At 41.9% G+C, this 25,588-nt stretch overlaps 1 protein-coding gene across 1 annotated transcript in view; it reads right to left on the bottom strand.

Annotated features, from left to right (window-relative positions):
• Window positions 1–16,217, bottom strand: part of LOC106598420 (KN motif and ankyrin repeat domain-containing protein 2) — a 37,080-nt gene extending 20,863 nt beyond the window's left edge. The window contains exon 1 of the mRNA XM_014189463.2: window positions 15,979–16,217. The gene's annotated coding sequence lies outside the window, so the exon portion shown is untranslated. The remainder of the gene's footprint in view (window positions 1–15,978) is intronic.
• Between the last annotated feature and the right edge of the window lie 9,371 nt (window positions 16,218–25,588).

The raw sequence follows: 25,588 nt of genomic DNA on the forward strand, positions 1-25,588 counted from the left end.
GCCTTTTGGTAGGCAGTCATTGTAAATAAGAATTTGTTCTTAACTGACTTGCCTAGTTAAATAAAGGTTCAATAAATTTTATAAAAAATATACTGTGTCAATGGTATGTATTGACACACAGTTCTTGTTACACACACAACACAGAACGTGTGACCCACAACAATCCACACACAACGTGTGGACCCACAACAATCCACACACAACGTGTGGACCCACAACAATCCACACACAACGTGTGACCCACAACAATCCACACACAACATGTGGATCCACAACAATCCACACACAACGTGTGGTCCCACAACAATCCACACACAACGTGTGACCCACAACAATCCACACACAACGTGTGACCCACAACAATCCACACACAACGTGTGACCCACAACAATCCACACACAACGTGTGGACCCACAACAATCCACACACAACGTGTGGACCCACAACAATCCACACACCACGTGGGACCCACAACAATCCACACACAACGTGTGACCCACAACAATCCACACACAACGTGTGGACCCACAACAATCCACACACAACGTGTGGACCCACAACAATCCACACACAACGTGTGACCCACAACAATCCACACACAACGTGTGACCCACAACAATCCACACACAACGTGTGACCCACAACAATCCACACACAACGTGTGGACCACAACAATCCACACACAACGTGTGGACCACAACAATCCACACACAACGTGTGACCCACAACAATCCACACACAACGTGTGACCCACAACCCACACACAACGTGTGGACCCACAACAATCCACACACAACGTGTGACCCACAACAATCCACACACAATGTGTGGACCCACAACAATCCACACACAACGTGTGACCCACAACAATCCACACACAACGTGTGACCCACAACAATCCACACACAACGTGTGACCCACAACAATCCACACACAACGTGTGGACCCACAACAATCCACACACAACGTGTGACCCACAACAATCCACACACAATGTGTGGACCCACAACAATCCACACACAACGTGTGACCCACAAGAATCCACACACAACGTGTGACCCACAACAATCCACACACAACGTGTGACCCACAACAATCCACACACAACGTGTGGACCCACAACAATCCACACACAACGTGTGGACCCACAACGATCCACACACAACGTGTGACCCACAACAATCCACATACAACGTGTGACCCACAACAATCCACACACAACATGTGGACCCACAACAATCCACACACAACATGTGGACCCACAACAATCCACACACAACGTGTGACCCACAACAATCCACACACAACGTGTGACCCACAACAATCCACACACAACGTGTGACCCACAACAATCCACACACCACACATGACTTATTCCTTATTCCCCTAGCTACGCACATCATCGCTGACACCAATTTCCCCCAGTATAAACAAACAATACAAATCACAGTACAAAGGTAGATGGCGACATTGTGGTGCCAGGCCTTTTCACTGAGATGAAAGTAGTCTTTGAACACATGGTAAGACCTGGGGCTGTGACAGCAGAGGGTATAGACCAGGGACAGCAGAGGGTATAGACCAGGGACAGCAGAGGGTATAGACCAGGGACAGCAGAGGGTATAGACCAGGGACAGCAGAGGGCATAGACCAGGGACAGCAGAGGGTATAGACCAGGGACAGCAGAGGGTATAGACCAGGGACAGCAGAGGGTATAGACCAGGGACAGCAGAGGGTATAGACCAGGGACAGCAGAGGGTATAGACCAGGGCACGTCATCTTAATGTTCACAGGTGACTGTTGACAGAATTCTGTAGTATCTTCAATGGGGTGAAACAAACAGAGACATCTTAGGAAGGAAAGAGAAGGGGAAATGTCAATCAAAACAAACTGTCTTAGGAGTTAGTGAAGAGAGAAAGAGCAGGGTGTTGACTGTGACGCTCTGTTACCTCTAAGATACTAAACTGTATGCACGTCTATATTTTCTGTGGTGTGATGAAGTGATAACGCCCGAGAAGCAGGTGATTGGAGGATGTAATGGTCCGGATGTTGTTAGGCCCGAGACGGAATGCCGTTTTAACCAATCAGCATCCAGGATAAGGCCGCTGTATGAAGCTACGTACTGTACATAACTGTTCCCATTGTAATGACCTTAAACTAACACATAGGGACCTCCTCAAGCGGTTCAGATGTCTTGGCATAACGGTTAAGGTGTTGGCTTGACATTTGCTGGATTTTGGTTTGAGTCTTGGTCGGACTACCCCCCCAAAATTTGCCACACTATGGTGCATAGCTACATAAGAACTGTAACTATGGTGCATAGATACATAAGAACTTTAACTATGGTGCATAGCTACATAAGAACATTAACTATGGTGCATAGCTACATAAGAACTTTAACTATGGTGCATAGCTACATAAAAACTTTAACTATGGTGCATAGCTACATAAGAACTTTAACTATGGTGCATAGCTACATAAGAACATTAACTATGGTGCATAGCTACATAAGAACTTTAACTATGGTGCATAGCTACATAAGAACTTTAACTATGGTGCATTCATGGGTTTCACGTTTTTTCCCAATATTGTTTTGGACTGATGCCCGACTGAGCATTCTACTCAATGCATTGTCAATGAGTGCTGATGAAGATTTCATCAGAAGTGCATTATTGTGGCTTGGCAATACAATGACATTTCAAAAGGAGGCAAATAATTAGTAGGACATCATCATAATGTCACCAGATTGACTTTAGATGATATACCATTAGCTAGAAGGACTGGGCTTATCACCACTTTAGGGCACCGCTATGGCGCCGATGGCAGAGGGTGGATTGAGAATGTTCATAACAATGGCATGACGCGACTAGTGACAAAGGTGCAACCTATGAATAGCTACAGACATGACTTTAACTATGGTGTTATAGCTACAGACATGACTTTAACTATGGTGTTATAGCTACAGACATGACTTTAACTATGGTGTTATCGCTACAGGCATGACTTTAACTATGGTGTTATAGCTACAGGCATGACTTTAACTATGGTGTTATAGCTACAGACATGACTTTAACTATGGTGTTATAGCTACAGGCATGACTTTAACTATGGTGTTATAGCTACAGACATGACTTTAACTATGGTGTTATAGCTACAGACATGACTAACTATGGTGTTATAGCTACAGGCATGACTTTAACTATGGTGTTATAGCTACAGGCATGACTTTAACTATGGTGTTATAGCTACAGGCATGACTTTAACTATGGTGTTATAGCTACAGGCATGACTTTAACTATGGTGTTATAGCTACAGACATGACTTTAACTATGGTGTTATAGCTACAGGCATGACTTTAACTATGGTGTTATAGCTACAGACATGACTTTAACTATGGTGTTATAGCTACAGACATGACTTTAACTATGGTGTTATAGCTACAGGCATGACTTTAACTATGGTGTTATAGCTACAGACATGACTTTAACTATGGTGTTATCGCTACAGGCATGACTTTAACTATGGTGTTATAGCTACAGACATGACTTTAACTATGGTGTTATAGCTACAGACATGACTTTAACTATGGTGTTATAGCTACAGACATGACTTTAACTATGGTGTTATAGCTACAGGCATGACTTTAACTATGGTGTTATAGCTACAGACATGACTTTAACTATGGTGTTATAGCTACAGGCATGACTTTAACTATGGTGTTATAGCTACAGACATGACTTTAACTATGGTGTTATAGCTACAGACATGACTTTAACTATGGTGTTATAGCTACAGACATGACTTTAACTATGGTGTTATAGCTACAGACATGACTTTAACTATGGTGTTATAGCTACAGGCATGACTTTAACTATGGTGTTATAGCTACAGACATGACTTTAACTATGGTGTTATAGCTACAGACATGACTTTAACTATGGTGTTATAGCTACAGGCATGACTTTAACTATGGTGTTATAGCTACAGGCATGTCTTTAACTATGGTGTTATAGCTACAGGCATGACTTTAACTATGGTGTTATAGCTACAGACATGACTTTAACTATGGTGTTATAGCTACAGGCATGACTTTAACTATGGTGTTATAGCTACAGACATGACTTTAACTATGGTGTTATAACTACAGACATGACTTTAACTATGGTGTTATAGCTACAGACATGACTTTAACTATGGTGTTATAGCTACAGGCATGACTTTAACTATGGTGTTATAGCTACAGGCATGACTTTAACTATGGTGTTGCATTATGCCTGGGAAGAAAATACTTCAGCTTGCTCACCTTTCCATTGACTCAACTTACCCCATGGCCATTGACTCAACTTACCCCATGGCCATTGGCTCAACTTACCCCATGGCCATTGGCTCAACTTACCCCAAGGCAAACATTTAGCCTATATTAGCCCACACAGCTATAAGTACAGTATGCACATTCATGCTAAGTTTAGGACCTAATATTAAAACGTATAGAGACCCCAACTGATGTATTGTTTTTGATACAAGCATCATCTAACAAAATACATTCATTTGACTGGATGAAAATACGTTTTTTTTGGACCTAGAGACAAGGGTGGCTCAACTTATCCCTTTGGCTCAACTTACCCCACTTTCTCCTACTGCAGAACAATAAACAATCTGCTGGTGTGGATGCTCGCCAATGTTTATAGTTACAGTATGTATAATTTATCGCTATAGTTATCATCCTTGGTGTGGATGCCCCTTAATTAAAGCCTTTTCCCCATTTTAAAGGTATTCGAAGAAAGAAGTCTCAATATTTTTCAATGGCCATTTTGGGGCCAATTTGAGGGCTTTGTTTCTCTTCCTGTTCCCACCACTGCTCTGTCCTGTGTATAAATGCATTGGTTTCTTAGCACATTGTTACAAACCTCGGAAATCAAAAATCTCCAGCCACAGCATTCTTGACTAAAAACCGCAAATTAAATTTGAACTCATGACACTGTTAAAACGGTCGCCTCCCTAAGATGATATGTTCTAGAACACTAAGGCCACCATTTTAGTTTCTGGTTTATGATATGTTCTAGAACACTAAGGCCACCATTTTAGTTTCTGGTTTATGATATGTTCTAGAACAATAAGGCCACCATTTTAGTTTCTGGTTTATGATATGTTCTAGAACAGTAAGGCCACCATTTTAGTTTCTGGTTTATGATATGTTCTAGAACACTAAGGCCACCATTTTAGTTGCTGGTTTTAGATCCATAATGGGGACACAGACACATTGTTTAGATTCTTGTTCCTAGAACACTTTGAAGTTAACCTGGTCCCAGATCTATTTGTACTAACACCTATAATGTATGGTGACACTGACCATTGTTGGCAAGCACAAACAGATCTGGGACCAGGCTACCTAAGTAAGACAAAGGGTTGGGAATTGGGCTCTCATACAAGCTTCGTGGAGAATGTTGTAGAAGACATAAAGCTGTCATCAACATATGAGTCCAGAAGATTCCTCGTTTCTCAGCTGTTACTGGACTGATTCCTCTGATAAGATCAGATGTTTCTCTCTCCCTTTCCTTAAAGCGCCAATCAGCAGTTAAAACAATAACAAAGCAAAACAAGAATTGCCACTGGTTCACTAAAAAGCTGAGGGATAGGACTGGAGAAATGGAACCACTCAAATTCATAGACCACTATGGATGCAAGGACTGACCATCCATGATATGAAAATGATAGTTTTAGCCATGTTTAGAGGATTTTTAGTGTTTGTTTACGTTTACTTTGTATACAAAAATTGGAGTAAAACAAGCTTATATTTTGGATTCTGATGGGGTATGACTGTTGAACTAAGCTCATGAGGCCTTTATAAGTTCTATTCTTCAAGAATCAATGGGTACATAGTCCAGAAATGGATGTAGCTACTACAGATTGACCCTTTAGCTGTGGCGGTGGTGGTGTGTGTGCATTTAATTTGTGATTCACTCTGAAGTGCTACAGTGGGGGAAAAAAGTATTTGATCCCCTGCTGATTTTGTACGTTTGCCCACTGACAAAGAAAGGATCATTCTATAATTTTAATGGTAGGTTTATTTGAACAGTGAGAGACAGAATAACAACAAAAATATCCAGAAAAACGCATGTCAAAAATGTTATAAATTGATTTGCATTTTAATGAGGGAAAAAGCATTTGACCCCCTCTCAATCAGAAAGATTTCTGTGTCCCAGGTGTCTTTTATACAGGTAACGAGCTGAGATTAGCAGCACACTCTTAAAGGGAGACACCTCTCCACAGAAGCAATCAATCAATCAGATTCCAAACTCTCCACCATGGCCAAGACCAAAAAGCTCTCCAGGGATGTCTGGGTCAAGATTGTAGACCTACACAAGGCTGGAATGGGCTACAAGACCATCGCCAAGCAGCTTGGTGAGAAGGTGACAACATTTGGTGCGATTATTCGCAAATGGAAGAAACACAAAAGAACTGTCAATATCCCTCGGCCTGGGGCTCCATGCAAGATCTCACCTCGTGGAGTTGCAATGATCATGAGAACGGTGAGGAATCAGCCCAGAACTACACGGGAGGATCTTGTCAATGATCTCAAGGCAGCTGGGACCATAGTCACCAAGAAAACAATTGGTAACACACTACGCCATGAAGGACTGAAATCCTGCAGCGCCCACAAGGTCCCCCTGCTGAAGACACATATACATACCCGTCTGAAGTTTGCCAATGAACATCTGAATGACTCAGAGGACTACTGGTGAAAGTGTTGTGGTCAGATGAGACCAAAATGAAGCTCTTTGACATCAACTCAACTCACCGTGTTTGGAGGAGGAGGAATGCTGCCTATGACCCCAAGAACACCATCTCCACCGTCAAACATGGAGGTGGAAACATTATGCTTTGGGGGTGTTTTTCTGCTAAGGGGACAGGACAACTTCACCGCATCAAAGGGACGATGGACGGGGCCATGTACCGTCAGATCTTGGGTGAGAACCTCCTTCCCTCAGCCAGGGCATTGAAAATGGGTTGTGGATGGGTATTCCAGCATGACAATGACCCAAAACACACGGCCAAGGCAACAAAGGAGTGGCTCAAGAAGAAGCACATTAAGGTTCTGGAGTGGCCTAGCCAGTCTCCAGACCTTAATCCCATAGAAAATCTGTGGAGGGAGCTGAAGGTTCGAGTTGCCAAACGTCAGCCTCGAAACCTTAATGACTTGGAGAAGATCTGCAAAGAGGAGTGGGACAAAATCCCTCCTGAGATGTGTGCAAACCTGGTGGCCAACTACAAGAAACGTCTGACCTCTGTGATTGCCAACAAGAGTTTTGCCACCAAGTACTAAGTCATGTTTTGCAGAGGGGTCAAATACTTATTTCCCTCATTAAAATGCAAATCATTTTATAACATTTTTGACATGCATTTTTCTGGATTTTTTTTGTTGTTATTCTGTCTCTCACTGTTCAAATAAACCTACCATTAAAATTATAGACTGATCATTTCTTTGTCAGTGGGCAAACGTACAAAATCAGCAGGGGATCAAATACTTTCCCCCCCCCCCCCCACTGTACTTACAAAGTGCTGTGGATTGGAATTAATGAATGAATGAATGGTTCCATTAGCAAAGCAATCCATCACACTTCTACACCCAGGTGATTGTTTTCTCTTCACTCATGGCACCCTAGTGGGTAGAACAGAAGGTCATGTGTTGGTTTTGCTCTGTAGTCAGTGTACTAGTTACAGGCATGACTACAGATGCATCCTAAATGACCCCCCTTCCCAATTTGGTGCACTACTTCAACCCATAGGGCTCTGGTCAAAAGGTGTGCACTAGATAGGGAATAGGGTGCCTTTTGGGACGTACTCTACAACTGGAGGGCGCAGTGACTTTCTCATCTCTGTTCTGTTGTCAGGAAAAGGGATATTTTCTTCCTCCAGTTTGGCCATGCTGACTATGTGGTATTTCCAGTACATAACTCTATTCCTTGTCTTCTATTTGGAGTTGGTTTAGAAACTCAAGCCAACTTGTTGGACTCCAACCGCCCCTACCCAACCACTGTCTCTCTTCTCCCAACTTCCTGTATCTGTCACTCTCTCACACACGCACTCTTTCTCTCCCTCCATCCAGTTTGATTCCCTGTGGTTCTGTAGTGTTCTCCGTGTTCTAATGTCTATTTTCTGTGTGTTCTCATGTCTCTGTTCTTTGTCGTAATGCCTCTGTTCTGTGTTCTAATGTCTCTGGTCTGTGTTCTAATGTCTCTGGTCTGTGTTCTAATGCCTCTGGTCTGTGTTCTAATGCCTCTGGTCTGTGTTCTAATGCCTCTGGTCTGTGTTCTAATGCCTCTGGTCTGTGTTCTAATGCCTCTGGTCTGTGTTCTAATGCCTCTGGTCTGTGTTCTAATGCCTGTGTTCTGTGTGTTCTAAAGAATTTTCACCATTTGGATCATTCTGCCACCTCTTCAACATTTTGAGGCTTTTGATTTTGACATGGACTCTGCCTGTTCATGGACTCTGCCTGTTCATGGACTCTGCCTGTTCATGGACTCTGCCTGTTCATGTATGTGGATGATGCTACCCTCTTGGTTTCACATTAGAATGAGAAGACTGTTGAAAAGACCCTAAGCAGCCAACTGACTAAAGTCAGTAAGTGGTTATCCAACAACAAACTGTCTCTGCATTTGGGCAAGACAGAATGTATCCTGTTTGGTTCCAAACACAAAGTGAGAAACTCTTCCAACTTCTCAGTCAAGTGTAATGAAGTAGTTGTGAAGCTGAAATGCTCTGTTACATACTTGGGATGTGAACTGAGCCAACAAGACAGGTGAACTCATGGCTCTGAAGGTCATTGAGAAGGTTCACTCCAGTTCCTGGATACAGAGACTATGAGGACCCTGGCAACATCTTTGACACAGTGCCACTATGATTATGCTTGGCTCAGTGGCATAACCAAAAACCTGAAGGACAAACTTCAAAACGTCCCAAAACAAACTAATGAGAATTACACTCAAGATCAGCCCAAGGATGCTCATTTGTCCTAGCCATTTCAGGGAACTGAACAGGCTTCCAGTTGATCTCCGGGTGGTGCAGATCAAACTGTTGATGGTTTATACATGACCTTGCCCCCCAGTTACCTGTCTGGTTATTTTCATTTCATTAGAGACTCTCGTAGCCATCACACCAGAGCCAGAGTTGCCAATATCAGACCGCTGTGCTACAGGAGCCTGGATGTAAAAATCTCTCTCCTTAACACTGGTGCAGAGGAATGGAATGGTGTACCAAACCATATACTGTAAAATCTATCCCATCCATACCAAACCATATACAATCTATCCCATCCATACTAAACCATATAAAATCCATACCAAACCATATAAAATCTATCCCATCCATACCAAACCATATACAATCTATCCCATCCATACTAAACCATATAAAATCCATACCAAACCATATACAATCTATCCCATCCATACCAAACCATATACAATCTATCCCATCCATACTAAACCATATAAAAATCCATACCAAACCATATACTGTAAAATCTATCCCATCCATACCAAACCATATACAATCTATCCCATCCATACTAAACCATATAAAATCCATACCAAACCATACTGTAAAATCTATCCCATCCATACTAAACCATATAAAATCTATCCCATCCATACTAAACCATATAAAATCCATACCAAACCATATACTGTCAAATCTATCCCATCCATACTAAACCATATAAAATCCATACCAAAGCATATACAATCTATCCCATCCATACTAAACCATATAAAATCCATACCAAACCATATAAAATCTATCCCATCCATACCAAACCATATAAAATCTATCCCATCCATACCAAACCATATAAAATCTATACCAAACCATATAAAATCTATCCCATCCATACCAAACCATATGAAATATATCCCATCCATACCAAACCATATAAAATCTATCCCATCCATACCAAACCATATAAAATCCATACCAAACCATATAAAATCTATCCCATCCATACCAAACCATATAAAATCCATACCAAACCATATGCAATCTATCCCATCCATACCAAACCATTTAAAATCCATACCAAACCATATAAAATCTATCCCATCCATACCAAACCATATAAAATCCATACCAAACCATATAAAATCTATCCCATCCATACCAAACCATATAAAATCCATACCAAACCATATAAAATCTATTCCATCCATACCAAACCATTTAAAATCCATACCAAACCATATAAAATCTATTCCATCCACACCAAACCTGTCACGAATTCCGGCGAAGTCGGTTCCTCTCCTTGTTCGGGCGACGTTCGGCGGTCGACGTCACCGGTCTTCTAGCCATCGCTGATCCACTTTTAATTTTCCATTTGTTTTGTCTTGTTTTCCCACACACCTGGTTTACATTGTCCTCATTACTTGTCATGTATTTAGCCCTCTGTTCCCCCCATGTCTGTGTGTGTAATTGTTTATTGTCAGGTTGGCACTCTTCTGGCTGGTTTGCGCCGGGTTATATTTGACACCCGTGCATTTTGACAGCCTGTACTTTGTACTTTGTTATTTTTGTACTTAGTGCAGCCTCACTTGTTCTGAGGGCATTTGTTTTTGTGACGCGGTTGCGTTCTATTCATATATTGCCTCAGTAAAGTGCCTTGTCCACTCATCTCTGCTCTCCTGCACCTGACTTCCAATGCACCAGCTACACCCACACCTTGACAAAACCATATAAAATCCATACCAAACCATATAAAATCTAGCCCATCCATACCAAACCATATAAAATCCATACCAAACCATATAAAATCCATACCAAAAAATAAAAAATCCATACCAAACCATATCAAATCGATCCCATCCATACCAAACCATATAAAATCTATCCCATCCATACCAAACCATATAAAATCTATCCCATCCATACCAAACCATAAAAAATCCCTACCAAACCATATAAAATCCATACCAAACCATATGAAATCGATCCCATCCATACCAAACCATATCAAATCCATACCAAACCATATAAAATCCATACCAAACCATATGACATCTATCCCATCCATACCAAACCATATAAAATCTATCCCATCCAGTGGCGGTTCTAGACCATTTCAACTGGGGGGGCCAAGCTGGGGCCAGTTGTACTGTTAGAGGGGCCAGTTACATTAGACGTTATTGTTGTCATATCGTTTTCTTCACTGCATTGCAGGCATTAGCAGGCAAAAAAACCATGTTCATAATCATCATCGTTGCCACTGTCTAATAACGGATGTAAAAAAAGAACGATAGCAAAAATTAGTTATGTAAAAATTATTTCATACTCCACATTTAGGGGAGCCACAAGGGGGTCCAAAATTGTTGTCACATCCCATCCAAACCAAACCATATAAAATCCATACCGAGCCATATAAAATCTATCCCATCCATACCAAACCATATACAATCCATACCAAACCATATGAAACACATCCCATCCATACCAAAGCATATCAAATCCATACCAAACCATATAAAATCCATACCAAACCATATCAAATCCATTCCAAACCATATGAAATCTATCCCATCCATACCAAACCATATAAAATCCATACCAAACCATATCAAATCCATAACAAACCATATAAAATCTATCCCATCCATACCAAACCATATAAAATCTATCCCATCCATATCAAACCATATCAAATCCGTACCAAGCCATATCAAATCCGTACCAAGCCATATAAAATCCATATCAAACCATATAAAATCCATACCAAACCATACCACCAAAAACACTGAAATTTCCATCCCTAACTATAATATTTTCCGACCAGATGGAACTGCCAAAGGGAGCGGTGTTGCAATCTACTGCAGAGATAGCCTACAGAGTACTGTCTTACTATCCTGGTCTGTACCCAAACAATTCGAGCTTCTACTTTTAAAAATCCACCTTTCCAGAAACAAGTCTCAAACCGTTGCCGCTTGCTATAGATCTCCCTCTGTCCCCAGTTGTGCCCTGGACACCATATGTGAATTGATTGCCCCCATCTATCTTCAGAGCTCGTGCTGCTAGGTGACCTAAACTGGGACATGCTTAACACCCCGGCCATCCTACAATCTAAGCTTGATGCCCTCAATCTCACACAAATTAACCCACTAGGTACAACCCCAAATCCGTAAACACGGGCACCCTCATAGATATCATCCTGACCAACTTGCCCTCCAAATACACCTCTGCTGTTTCCAACCAAGATCTCAGCGATCACTGCCTCATTGCCTGCATCCGTAATGGGTCTGCGGTCAAACGACCACCCCTCATCACTGTCAAACGCTCCCTAAAACACTTCAGCGAGCAGGCCTTTCTTATCGACCTGGCCCGGGTATCCTGGAAGGATAATGACCTCATCCCGTCAGTAGAGGATGCCTGGTTATTCTTTAAAAGTGCCTTCCTCACCATCTTAAATAAGCATGCCCCATTCAAAAAATGTAGAACCAGGAACAGATATAGCCCTTGGTTCTCTCCAGACCTGACTGCCCTTGACCAGCATAACAACATCCTGTGGCGTTCTGCATTAGCATCGAATAGCCCCCGTGATATGCAACTTTTCAAGGAAGTTAGGAACCAATATACACAGGCAGTTAGGAAAGCTAAGGCTAGCTTTTTCAAGCAGAAATTTGCATCATGTAGCACAAACTCAAAAAAGTTCTGGGACACTGTAAAGTCCATGGAGAAAAAGAGCACCTCCTCCCAGCTGCCCACTGCACTGAGGCTAGGAAACACTGTCACCACCGATAAATCCACAATAATTGAGAATTTCAATAAGCATTTTTCTACAGCTGGCCATGCTTTCCACCTGGCTACCCCTACCCCGATCAACAGCCCTGTACCCCCCACAGCAACTCGCCCAAGCCTCTCCCATTTCTCCTTCAACCAAATCCAGATAGCTGATGCTCTGAAAGAACTGCAAAATCTGGACCCCTAAAAATCAGCCGGGCTAGACAATCTGGACCCTCTCTTTCTAAAATTATCTGCCGAAATTGTTGCAACCCCTATTACTAGCCTGTTGAACCTCTCATATCGTCTGAGATTCCCAAAGATTGGAATGCTGCCGCGGTCATACACCTCTTCAAAGGGGGAGACACCCTAAACCCAAACTGCTACAGACCTATATCTATTCAACCCTGCCTTTCTAAGGTCTTCGAAAGCCAAGTTAACAAACAGATTACTGACCATTTCAAATCCCACCGTACCTTCTCCACTATGCAATCTGGTTTCCGAGCTGGTCATGGGTGCACCTCAGCGACGCTCGATAAACGATATAATAACCACCATCGATAAGAGACATTACTGTGCAGACGTATTCGTCGACCTGGACAAGGCTTTCGACTCTGTCAATCACCACATTCTTATTGGCAGACTCAACAGCTTTGGTTTCTCAAATGATTGTCTTGCCTGGTTCACCAACTACTTCTCTGATAGAGTTCAGTGTGTCAAATCGGAGGGCCTGTTGTCCGGACCTCTGGCAGTCTCTATGGGGGTGCCACAGGGTTCAATTCTCGGGCCGACTCTCTTCTCTGAATACATCAATGATGTTGCTCTTGCTGCTGGTGATTCTCTGATCCACCTCTATGCAGACGACACCATTCTGTATACTTCTGGCCCTTCTTTGGACACTGTGTTAACTAACCTCCAGACGAGCTTCAATGCCATACAACTCTCCTTCCGTGGCCTCCAACTGCTCTTAAATGCAAGTAAAACTAAATGCATGCTCTTCAACCGATCGCTGCCCGCACCTGTCCGCCCGTCCAGCATCACTACTCTAGACGGTTCTGACTTAGAATATGTGGACAACTACAAATACCTAGGTGTCTGATTAGACTGTATACTCTCCTTCCAGACTCACATTAAACATCTCCAATCCAAAATTAAATCTAGAATCGGCTTCCTAATTCACAACAAAGCATCCTTCACTCATGCTGCCAAACATACCCTCGTAAAACTGACCATCCTACCGATCCTTGACTTCGGTGATGTCATTTACAAAATAGCCTCCAACACTCTACTCAACAATTTGGATGCAGTCTATCACAGTGCTATCCGTTTTGTCACCAAAGCCCCATATACTACCCACCACTGCGGCCTGTACGCTCTCGTTGGCTGGCCCTCGCTTCATACTCGTCGACAAACCCACTGGCTCCAGGTCATCTATAAGTCTCTGCTAGGTAGAGCCCCGCCGTATCTCAGCTCACTGGTCACCATAGCAGCACCCACCCGTAGCACGCGCTCCAGCAGGTATATCTCACTGGTCACCCCCAAAGCCAATTCTTCCTTTGGCCGCCTTTCATTCCAGTTCTCTGCTGCCAATGACTGGAACGAACTGCAAAAATCACTGAAGCTGGAGACTCATATCTCCCTCACTAGCTTTAAGCACCAGCTGTCAGAGAGGCTCACAGATCACTGCACCTGTACATAGCCCATCAGTAAATAGCCCATCCAACTACCTCGTCCCCATACTGTATTTATTTATTTATTTATCTTGCTCCTTTGCAACCCAGTATCTCTACTTGCACATTCATCTTCCGCACATCTACCATTCCAGTGTTTAATTGCTATATTGTAATTACTTCGCCACCATGGCCTATTTATTGCCTTACCTCCTGTATCCTACCTCATTTACACATGCTGTATATAGATATTTCTGCTGTATTATTGTTTGTTTATTCCATGTGTAACTCTGTGTTGTTGTATGTGTCAAACTGCTTTGCTTTATCTTGGCCAGGTCGCAGTTGTAAATGAGAACTTGTTCTCAACTAGCGTACCTGGTTAAATAAAGGTGAAATTATTATTTTTTAAATACCAAACCATATAAAATCCATACCAAACCATATCATATCTATCCCACCCATACCAAACCATATAGAATCCATACTAAACCATATCAAAGCATATAAAATCCATACTTAACCATATAACATCTATCCCATCCATACCAAACCATATAAAATCCATACCAAACCATATCAAATCAATACCAAACCATATCAAATCCATACCAAACCTTATAAAATCTATCCCATCCATACCAAACCATATCAAATCCATACCAAACCATATAAAATCCATACCAAACCACATCAAATCCATACCTTATGAAATGGTTTATGGGCAAAATGCTTTAAAACTGCATAGGCTAAAATAAAGTATAATTGCTTCTCGTAATCTGGCTTACTTGGTAATCTATTTTATTCCTTTAACTGTTTCCTCCCTATTGATGAAATGTATTTGAGATGTATTTTGTTTGAGATGTGTATATTTCCCCAATGGAAATAGGTTTTTAAACTTTTTTTGTGTCATCCTCAATGAATTGAATGCCATTGTACTGTATCCACGTGTGTGGTTGTATTGTGTTTAAAATGGTCAAATAAATCAACTAAAATAACAACAACAGGGTCTCAATCTCCTCTCCGTGTGCAGCAGGACATAGTGCTAAAGCCAATAGGATGAAACAGCTGCCAGTGGGGCTTTCACGCAAGGAAGAAAAACAACATGGTATTTTAAATGGTTAGGCTAAAATAGAACGTGTGTGTGTGTGAGTGTGTGAGTGTGTGTGAGTGAGTGAGTGAGTGTGTGTGTGTGTGTGTGTGAGTGTGTGTGTGTGTGTGTGTGTGTGTGTGTGTGTGTGTGTGTGAGGGGTGTGGTAGACATCTGACCTCTAAAAGTCGACTGTCTATCAGATAGTCAGATGAATAACTGTAAGGGCTCCAAGTCCAACCTGTATACTTGATTCGCTCGGACAACTGAATATCCCTTTGCTATCTACTTGTTATTTAAATTCTACATTTAAAATGACCCATGTTTAATTCAAGACAATTAAGAACAACATACATATATTCAGAAACATACAGCACCTAGAAGTATTATCCACCTGGTGAATTATTATAGTACCAGCAAGCAGCAGAGAACAGGAAGAAACAGCCATGTCCAACTTTCCCTTACCTTTACCAACTCTGCCCCGGCTTGTTCAGAGCTTGTTCAGAGTGTTCTACTGTAACCTGATGTCAGAGCGTCCACTCCAGTCTGAGTTCCAGTACTTCTCCAGTCGCTTCTCTCAGCCCAGCTTGTCTGTCAGTCTGTCTCCTAGAGGGAGGTACCAACACGGAGAATGGGATGCCGGAGCTGCTTGGCAAATTTAGAATCCTCTCATATCACAGGCTGTGCTGTTGTTGTGGGGATGGGTTTCAGAGCATGCCTTTCTCCCTCCGTCCAAATAGACTGCGGGTGGGGGCCCACACTGAACAGCCACACCCACGTTATTAGATATCGACCAATAGGAGCTTGCAGGTGGGGTCCCTCACTCAAAGCAGTGGACAGCAGCTCACTCGAGACCCGTGCTGCTGGTTGTTTTCAGAATAAACTCCCCTAGGTAGTCAGTAATGTGTGTCTCCTACAAACAAGCACACTTCCATTTTAACTCTCCTAATGGCACTTCATCTACCCAGGCCAAGAGAAATATAGTCCTCCCAGCAATAGAGGAAAACTGAAAAAACAAATTACCATCTCAAAACAGAAATACTGTACTTAAACGAGTTTGTGCAAACTAACAAAACACCTTATTGACATAGTCAAAATAATATTCTGCTGAATTTAATTACACAGAAAGAGATGCCCATGGAGCAGTAACAATGGCATTTCACCTTCACCGTGTTCCTAACACGGATAGAAAAGGAATTAGCAAAGAAAGGCTCCTTTTCCATTACACACGATGACATCTGACTCCGAAAGGGATTGTGGTTTAAAAAAAAAACACTGGACCAAAGCACTGCTGAATGACTACATACTGCAGCGTACACAACAGGAAACTCTGAGCTGCCATAGCTGATCTGCAGAGATGGACTGGCCATAGGGCAGTTTGTGCAAATTCCAGATGGGCTGGTCCATTTTAGCCCAGTGGACCAGTCTAAATTACAGTTTTGTGCAAAATGATCATTATGTGCCTAATAATGGTGAGCCTCAAGGAAAAAAATGGGACGATGTGTTAAAAATGCCAGAAGGATTTTTGGTCCCAGTCCGCCCCTGCAGGTCTGGGCAGCTACAGTATAAAGGGAATAGTTACCTTTACTTTACTGTGGTAAGGAAAGGCATACATAAAACATGTGAATGTAGGCTAGTTGAAGATCACTCTCTCTTGATTTGCAGTCTTGGTACCTAATCATGTAGATGTTTGTTTTTACCTGTATAAATCCTTGTTCTACATCTTTGGGACATGTATTTTGGCCTGCAGGTAGGTAGCCTAGCGTTTAGACCGTTGGGCTAGTAACCAAAAAGCCACCCGTTGAAATACCCAAAACAGACAAGGTAAAAAAATTTAATCTGTCAATATACCCTTTAGCAAGGCACTTAACCCTAATTTGATCTAGGGGTGCCGTACCCTGTAAAACAATACATTTAGCTGTGACAATAAAAAACATAATCTAAAATCTGTTCCATGTCAACTTTCCCCAATGCATATATGGATAATTTGTCAAGAATGCCCTCTAGTGGTGAAAGGTGATCATCACATAACAGTTAGGTTTAGGAGAGCTTCAATTGGTGCTTTTATTAGGTGCACATTTGATATTGGTGACGGTACCTAAAGCTTGTAGGTATAATACTATAATGTATTATAATAACTATAACATAATAAGTTTTAAGCATGTATGACCCTTTTATAATGGAGGCTTTAAGTTAAAGTCTTACTTTAAGATTTTGTTGTAACTTTCCAAACCCCGGAGATTTTGTTGCATGTAGTGTTGCGTAATTTGCATAACTGAAAATATCTAAGTAGAAAAACATGTTTATCTAAGTAAGAAACATGTTCATCTAAGTATGACGGAATTAACTCCATAAACATTTCTCTATTGGAAGTGATACACAATCCATAGGGCTGTGCCATTGGGGTTGACAGTCATGGCAGACTGTTCATTCGATGTGCATTATGTAACTCTATGCTACTGTAGCTCAGTGTGGTTATTGGTTCCTATTAGCAGTATTAGTATAGTCCTCTATGCTACTGTAGCTCAGTGTGGTTATTGGTTCCTATTAGCAGTATTAGTATAGTCCTCTATGCTACTGTAGGTCAGTGTGGTTATTGGTTCCTATTGGCAGTATTAGTATAGTCCTCTATGCTACTGTAGCTCAGTGTGGTTATTGGTTCCTATTGGCAGTATTAGTATAGTCCTCTATGCTACTGTAGCTCAGTGTGGTTATTGGTTCCTATTGGCAGTATTAGTATAGTCCTCTATGCTACTGTAGCTCAGTGTGGTTATTGGTTCCTATTGGCAGTATTAGTATAGTCCTCTATGCTACTGTAGCTCAGTGTGGTTATTGGTTCCTATTAGCAGTATTAGTATAGTCCTCTATGCTACTGTAGCTCAGTGTGGTTATTGGTTCCTATTAGCAGTATTAGTATAGTCCTCTATGCTACTGTAGCTCAGTGTGGTTATTGGTTCCTATTAGCAGTATTAGTATAGTCCTCTATGCTACTGTAGGTCAGTGTGGTTATTGGTTCCTATTAGCAGTATTAGTATAGTCCTCTATGCTACTGTAGCTCAGTGTGGTTATTGGTTCCTATTGGCAGTATTAGTATAGTCCTCTATGCTACTGTAGCTCAGTGTGGTTATTGGTTCCTATTAGCAGTATTAGTATAGTCCTCTATGCTACTGTAGGTCAGTGTGGTTATTGGTTCCTATTAGCAGTATTAGTATAGTCCTCTATGCTACTGTAGGTCAGTGTGGTTATTGGTTCCTATTAGCAGTATTAGTATAGTCCTCTATGCTACTGTAGGTCAGTGTGGTTATTGGTTCCTATTGGCAGTATTAGTATAGTCCTCTATGCTACTGTAGGTCAGTGTGGTTATTGGTTCCTATTGGCAGTATTAGTATAGTCCTCTATGCTACTGTAGGTCAGTGTGGTTATTGGTTCCTATTGGCAGTATTAGTATAGTCCTCTATGCTACTGTAGGTCAGTGTGGTTATTGGTTCCTATTGGCAGTATTAGTATAGTCCTCTATGCTACTGTAGCTCAGTGTGGTTATTGGTTCCTATTAGCAGTATTAGTATAGTCCTCTATGCTACTGTAGCTCAGTGTGGTTATTGGTTCCTATTGGCAGTATTAGTATAGTCCTCTATGCTACTGTAGCTCAGTGTGGTTATTGGTTCCTATTGGCAGTATTAGTATAGTCCTCTATGCTACTGTAGGTCAGTGTGGTTATTGGTTCCTATTAGCAGTATTAGTATAGTCCTCTATGCTACTGTAGCTCAGTGTGGTTATTGGTTCCTATTGGCAGTATTAGTATAGTCCTCTATGCTACTGTAGCTCAGTGTGGTTATTGGTTCCTATTAGCAGTATTAGTATAGTCCTCTATGCTACTGTAGGTCAGTGTGGTTATTGGTTCCTATTGGCAGTATTAGTATAGTCCTCTATGCTACTGTAGGTCAGTGTGGTTATTGGTTCCTATTGGCAGTATTAGTATAGTCCTCTATGCTACTGTAGCTCAGTGTGGTTATTGGTTCCTATTAGCAGTATTAGTATAGTCCTCTATGCTACTGTAGGTCAGTGTGGTTATTGGTTCCTATTGGCAGTATTAGTATAGTCCTCTATGCTACTGTAGCTCAGTGTGGTTATTGGTTCCTATTGGCAGTATTAGTATAGTCCTCTATGCTACTGTAGCTCAGTGTGGTTATTGGTTCCTATTAGCAGTATTAGTATAGTCCTCTATGCTACTGTAGGTCAGTGTGGTTATTGGTTCCTATTGGCAGTATTAGTATAGTCCTCTATGCTACTGTAGGTCAGTGTGGTTATTGGTTCCTATTGGCAGTATTAGTATAGTCCTCTATGCTACTGTAGCTCAGTGTGGTTATTGGTTCCTATTAGCAGTATTAGTATAGTCCTCTATGCTACTGTAGGTCAGTGTGGTTATTGGTTCCTATTGGCAGTATTAGTATAGTCCTCTATGCTACTGTAGCTCAGTGTGGTTATTGGTTCCTATTAGCAGTATTAGTATAGTCCTCTATGCTACTGTAGGTCAGTGTGGTTATTGGTTCCTATTGGCAGTATTAGTATAGTCCTCTATGCTACTGTAGCTCAGTGTGGTTATTGGTTCCTATTGGCAGTATTAGTATAGTCCTCTATGCTACTGTAGCTCAGTGTGGTTATTGGTTCCTATTGGCAGTATTAGTATAGTCCTCTATGAATCAGAGGTCTCTTGATCGAGAGTTCATAGACCTCAAATTGAGCTGGCCTCTTTCAGCAAGAGGGACCAATCACAACTTATCTTACTAGAATCCACACCCACAAAAGGATTACCTGTTGGTGTAGTATGTATTGCACTATCCAAACAGTTATTATAGCGACGATTCTACTTTACTGCAAAGGTCTATGCAGTTTAGTGTGAAGTCATGTCCCTTTGTATTTATATCAAGGATGAAATACGTTCTATATTTACTTGTCTCTGTGTATCCTTTCCCTTTCCTTACACAATTATAAATATATAATAATATGAATTATGTTATGTAAAATATTTTGGACCTCTCATATTGGATAAGCCCAACGACCAAAATGTACCTTTCTGTATTTGGAGCAAAAAGGTCCTCTTGCTAGCTGGTATTACCAAGATTCCAAGTCAATGTCTGTGTGACTGTGAGCTTTAGGTAGTGTCATAGCTTACTGCTAGATAAATCACCCGGTGTTGAATGTCAAGTGATGCTGAAACCATAATTCACTGTGAATGAGGTAGGGATTGTCTCAGGGACAATGACAATGTAGTATTTGGCCCTGAAAGTTTGACTATGACATGTGAGTTATGATTCGTTATGCATGAGAGGTGATGCAATATGATTTTTTGTTTTAAAGCCATAGTCCAATGACTCACAGAATATGGTGGGGGTTGGGATCTTACAGTGACAACCAGTTAATATGCTCCACAACTAACACATCAGACCTGAGTTCAATACAGTATTTGTTTCTTTCAAATACTTAAGCGGCACTTTATTCCATTTTAATAGTCCCAAATTGGTGAGGCAGGTAACCTAGTGGTTAGAGCGTTGGGCCAGTAACCGAAAGGTTGCTAGATCGAATCCCCGAGCTGACAAGGTAAACATCTGTTGTTCTGCCTGTGAACAAGGCAGTGAACAAAACCCACTGTTCCTAGGCCGTCATTGTAAAGTAAGAATTTGTTCTTAACTGACTTGCCGAGTTAAATAAATATGGGAACCCATCTGGCACTACAGACTTAATCAAACAAGTATTAGAAACAAATCTAAATCAAATGTTAACCCAGGTCTGCTTTTATTTGATTTATTTCAACTTTATTTAACTGGGCAAGTCAGTTAAGAACAAATTCTTATTTACAATGACGCCCTACCAAAAGGCCTCCTGCGGAGACAGAGACCTGGGATTAAAAAAATACAATAAAATACAACATAAATATAGGACAAAACACACATCACAACAAGAGGAACAACACAACACTACATAAAGAGAGACCTAGGACAACAACATAGCATGGCAGCAACACATGACAACACAGCATGGTAGCAATACAACATGGTAGCAGCACAAAACATGGTACAAACATTATTGGGCACAGTCAACAGCATAAAGGGCAAGAAGGTAGAGACAATAATACATCACGCAAAACAGCCACAACTGTCAGTAAGAGTGTCCATGATTGAGAGTCTTTGAATGAAGAGATTGAGGTAAAACTGTCCAGTTTGAGTGTTTGTTGTTGCAGCTCGTTCCAGTCGCTAGCTGCAGCGAACTGAAAAGACAAGCGTCCCAGGGATGTGTGTGCTTTGGGGACCTTTAACATAATGTGACTGGCATAACGGGTGTTGTATGTGGAGGACAAGGGCTGCAGTAGATATCTCAGATACGGGGGAGTGAGGCCTAAGATGGTTTTATAAATAAGCATCAACCAGTGGGTCTTGTGACGGGTATACAGAGATGACCAGTTTACAGAGGAGTATAGAGTGCAGTGATGTGTCCTATGAGGAGCATTGGTGGCAAATCTGATGGCCGAATGGTAAAGAACATCTAGCCACTGCTACACAGATGACATGGACAGGAACATGATGAAGCAAAACGGGGTTATAAGGGGTGATTGACAGCGAGGACAAAAACGTGACATTCATCACTGGTTGGGCTTGAAATGTGACTTACCGATTGCTCAAACACACATTGGCTTTGGTTTGATTAGCAAGCTGTGTCTACTGTAGATGTGCTGTCTGGCGAAACTGTTTGACTAGTCGATTATAAAAAGCCACTGTAGACTCATATAGCATGCCTGGCCGCAGAAAGGTCAAGGAAAACCAGTTATCGACTGTCAAGCGTGTGCCAGATGAAACTTTATCTTACTGAATCTTTAACTGAATCTTCAAATACAAATTAGTTTTAAATTCAATTGGTCAAATCAGATTTTCCTCCACGAGACAATTCTAAAGCCTCATTTATTGTCTACATAGATAAAGCTCACAACACAATTAGGTACTCAAAATGAGTACATTGCGTCACATTACACTGCGTTCCAGCCAGACTGAGCTACCGACAGAAAGCATATATGGGGCAAGAGTAGCTTCTCTTGCATCATATGAGACACATGGTTCCACAACCAAAAGTCAAAAGGCTGTAGGCAACCGTGACTGGAGTTTATTTTAGCACAGCAGTCAACCAGGCATTTTGCGTAGCTAGTTGCATTTTTCTCACATTGACTATAAACTAGCCTTTATGGTCACTGTCAGGTTAACAGGTACTTCATTTGAAGTGATCAAGCAAAATGTAGGGCAACAGGGCAATGTGTTAGTCCTGTTGACCAGTTCCAACTTACTTCTCCGCCCTGCCCCATGAAACTATCCCAAACTCCAGCACATACGCCCACGCAAATATATGCGTACACACACACACACACACACAGCATAGAGGGATAGAGCCCGCTCCCATCCAGAGAGTGACCAGAGACAGGGGCCTCTGGTTCAACACAGGGGTGAGGGCTGTGTTTGCTGTGTCCACACACTGGGGTTTGATGTCGGACCAATCAGTTAACATTTAACAGAGGGACCTCTGGAGCACTGGCAGATCTTATGTTGCATCAGAGTTGTATATTAGGTTGTATGTAGGTTGTATGTAGGTTGTATATTGGTTGTATGGATCAAAATCACATCAGCACTACTGTACAGGTAGCAGTATTTGCTGTATCAATATCCTATTTTCTATTATAAACTGGGTGGTGGGAGCCCTGAATGCTGATTGGCTGACAGCCATGGTATATGGAATCGTATACCATGGGTATGAAAAAAACGTGTATTTTTACTGCTGTAATTACGTTGGTAACCAGTTTATAATAGCAATAAGGCACCTCAGGGGGTTTGTGGTATATTGCCAATATACCAAGGCTAAGGGCTGTGTCCAGGCACTCAGCGTTGCGTCGTGCTTATGAACAGTCCTTAGCCGTGGTATATTGGCCATACACCACACCTCCTCGGGCCTTATTGCTTAAGAGTAGAACCAGCCCAGGATGTAAACCTAGCTGTGCAAGCTTTTATTTCTCTGCAGATGATTGCATGTATTAACTTAATTTACACGATAGAGATGTATGACCTCACCGATGTTTTAATCAGCTGTTGGAGCTAGAGTTTTTCAAGGGAGTGAGATTTAATTCCTAAATTTACAAGAATTTCAGCGGAATTGATCGCGCCTCTGGCAGTGCATTCGGAACGTATTCAGACCCCTTCCCCTTTTCCAAATTATGTTAAGTTATAAAATAAACAAAACATCTCATCAATCTACACACAATATCCCATAATGACAAAGCAAAATTAGGTTTTTAGAAATTTTTGCAAATGTATTAACAATAAAAAAAACTTTAATACCTTATTTAAACAAGTACTCAAACTGTTTGCTATGAGACTCAAAATTGAGCTCAGGTGCATCCTATTTCCATTGATTATCCCTGAAATGTTTTACAACTTGATTGGAGTCCATCTGTGGTAAATTCAATTGATTTGACATGATTTGGAAAGGCACACACCTGTCTATAGAGCAAAAACCAAGCCATGAGGTCAAAGGAATTGTCCGTAGAGCTCCGAGACAGGATTGTATCAAGGCACAGATCTGGGGAAGGCTACCAAAACATTTCTGCAGCATTGAAGGTCACCAAGGACACAGTGGCCTCCATCATTATTAAATGGAAGAAGTTTGGAACCAGCAAGACTCTTCCTAGAGCTGGCAGCCCAGCTCAATTGAGCAATTGGGGGAGAAGGGCCTTGGTCAGGGAGGTGGCTAAGAACTTGATTGTCACTCTGACAGAGCTCCAGAGTTCCTCTGTGGAGATGGGAGAACCTTTCAGAAGGACAACTATCTCTGCAGCCCTCTACCATTCAGGCCTTTATGATAGAGGGGCCAGACAGAAACCAGCCCTCAGGAAAGGCACATGACAGCCCGCTTGGAGGACTCTCGGATTATGAGAAACAAGATTCTCTGTTCTGATGAAACCAAGTTTGAATTCTTTGGCCTTAATGCCAAGCGTCACGTCTGGAGGAAACCTGGCACCATCCCTTACAGTGAAGGATGGTGGTGGCAGCATCATGCTGTGGGGATGTTTTCAGCAGCAGGGACTGGGAGACTAGTCAGGATCGAGGGAAAGATGAACGGAGCATAAAGAGATCCTTGATAACAACCTGCTCCAGAGAGCTCAGTACCTCAGACTGGGGAGAAGTTTCACCTTCCAACAGCACAACAACCCTAAGCACAGAGCCAAGACAATGCAGGAGCGGCTTCAGGACAAGGCTCTGAATGTCCTTGAGTGGCCCAGCCAGAGCCCGGACTTGAACCTGATCGAACCTCTCTGGAGAGACCTGACAATAGCTGTACAGCAACGCTCCCCATCCAACCTGACAGAGCTTCAGAGGATCTGCAGAGAAGAATGGGAGAAACTCCCCAAATACAGGTGTGCCAAGCTTGTAGCGTCATACCCAAGAAGACTCGAGGCTGTAATCGCTGCCAAAGGTGATTCAACAAAGTACTGAGTAAAGGGTCTGAATACTTATGTAAATGTGATATTTCTGTTTTTTCTTTGTCATTATGGGGTTTTATGTGTAAATTGATAAGAAGAATAAGGCTGTAACGTAACAAAATGTGGAAAAAGTCACTTTCCAAATGCACCATTATTGCTTGCAAGTACACTAAATATACACAAGTATGTGGACATCCCTTCAAATTATTTCAGCAACACCCGTTGCTGACAGGTGTATGAAATCGAGCACACAGCCATGCAATCTCCATAGACAAACATTAGTAAGAGAATGGCCTTACTGAAGAGCTCAGTGACTTTCAACGTGGCACCATCATAGGATGCCACTTTTCCAACAAGTCAGTTCGTCAAATTTCTGCTCTGCTAGAGCTGCCCCGGTCAACTGTAAGTGCTGTTATTCTGAAGTGGTGTTGTCTAGGAGCAACAACGGCTCAGTCGCAAAGTGGTAGGCCACATAAGATCACAGAATGGGACCAGCAATTCCTGAAGCGTGTAGAGCATAAAAATTGTCTCCTCGGTTGCAACTCTCACTACCGAGTTCCA

This window comes from Salmo salar, chromosome ssa03, assembly GCF_905237065.1.
Source record: "Salmo salar chromosome ssa03, Ssal_v3.1, whole genome shotgun sequence".
Classification (NCBI taxonomy): Eukaryota; Metazoa; Chordata; class Actinopteri; order Salmoniformes; family Salmonidae; genus Salmo; species Salmo salar.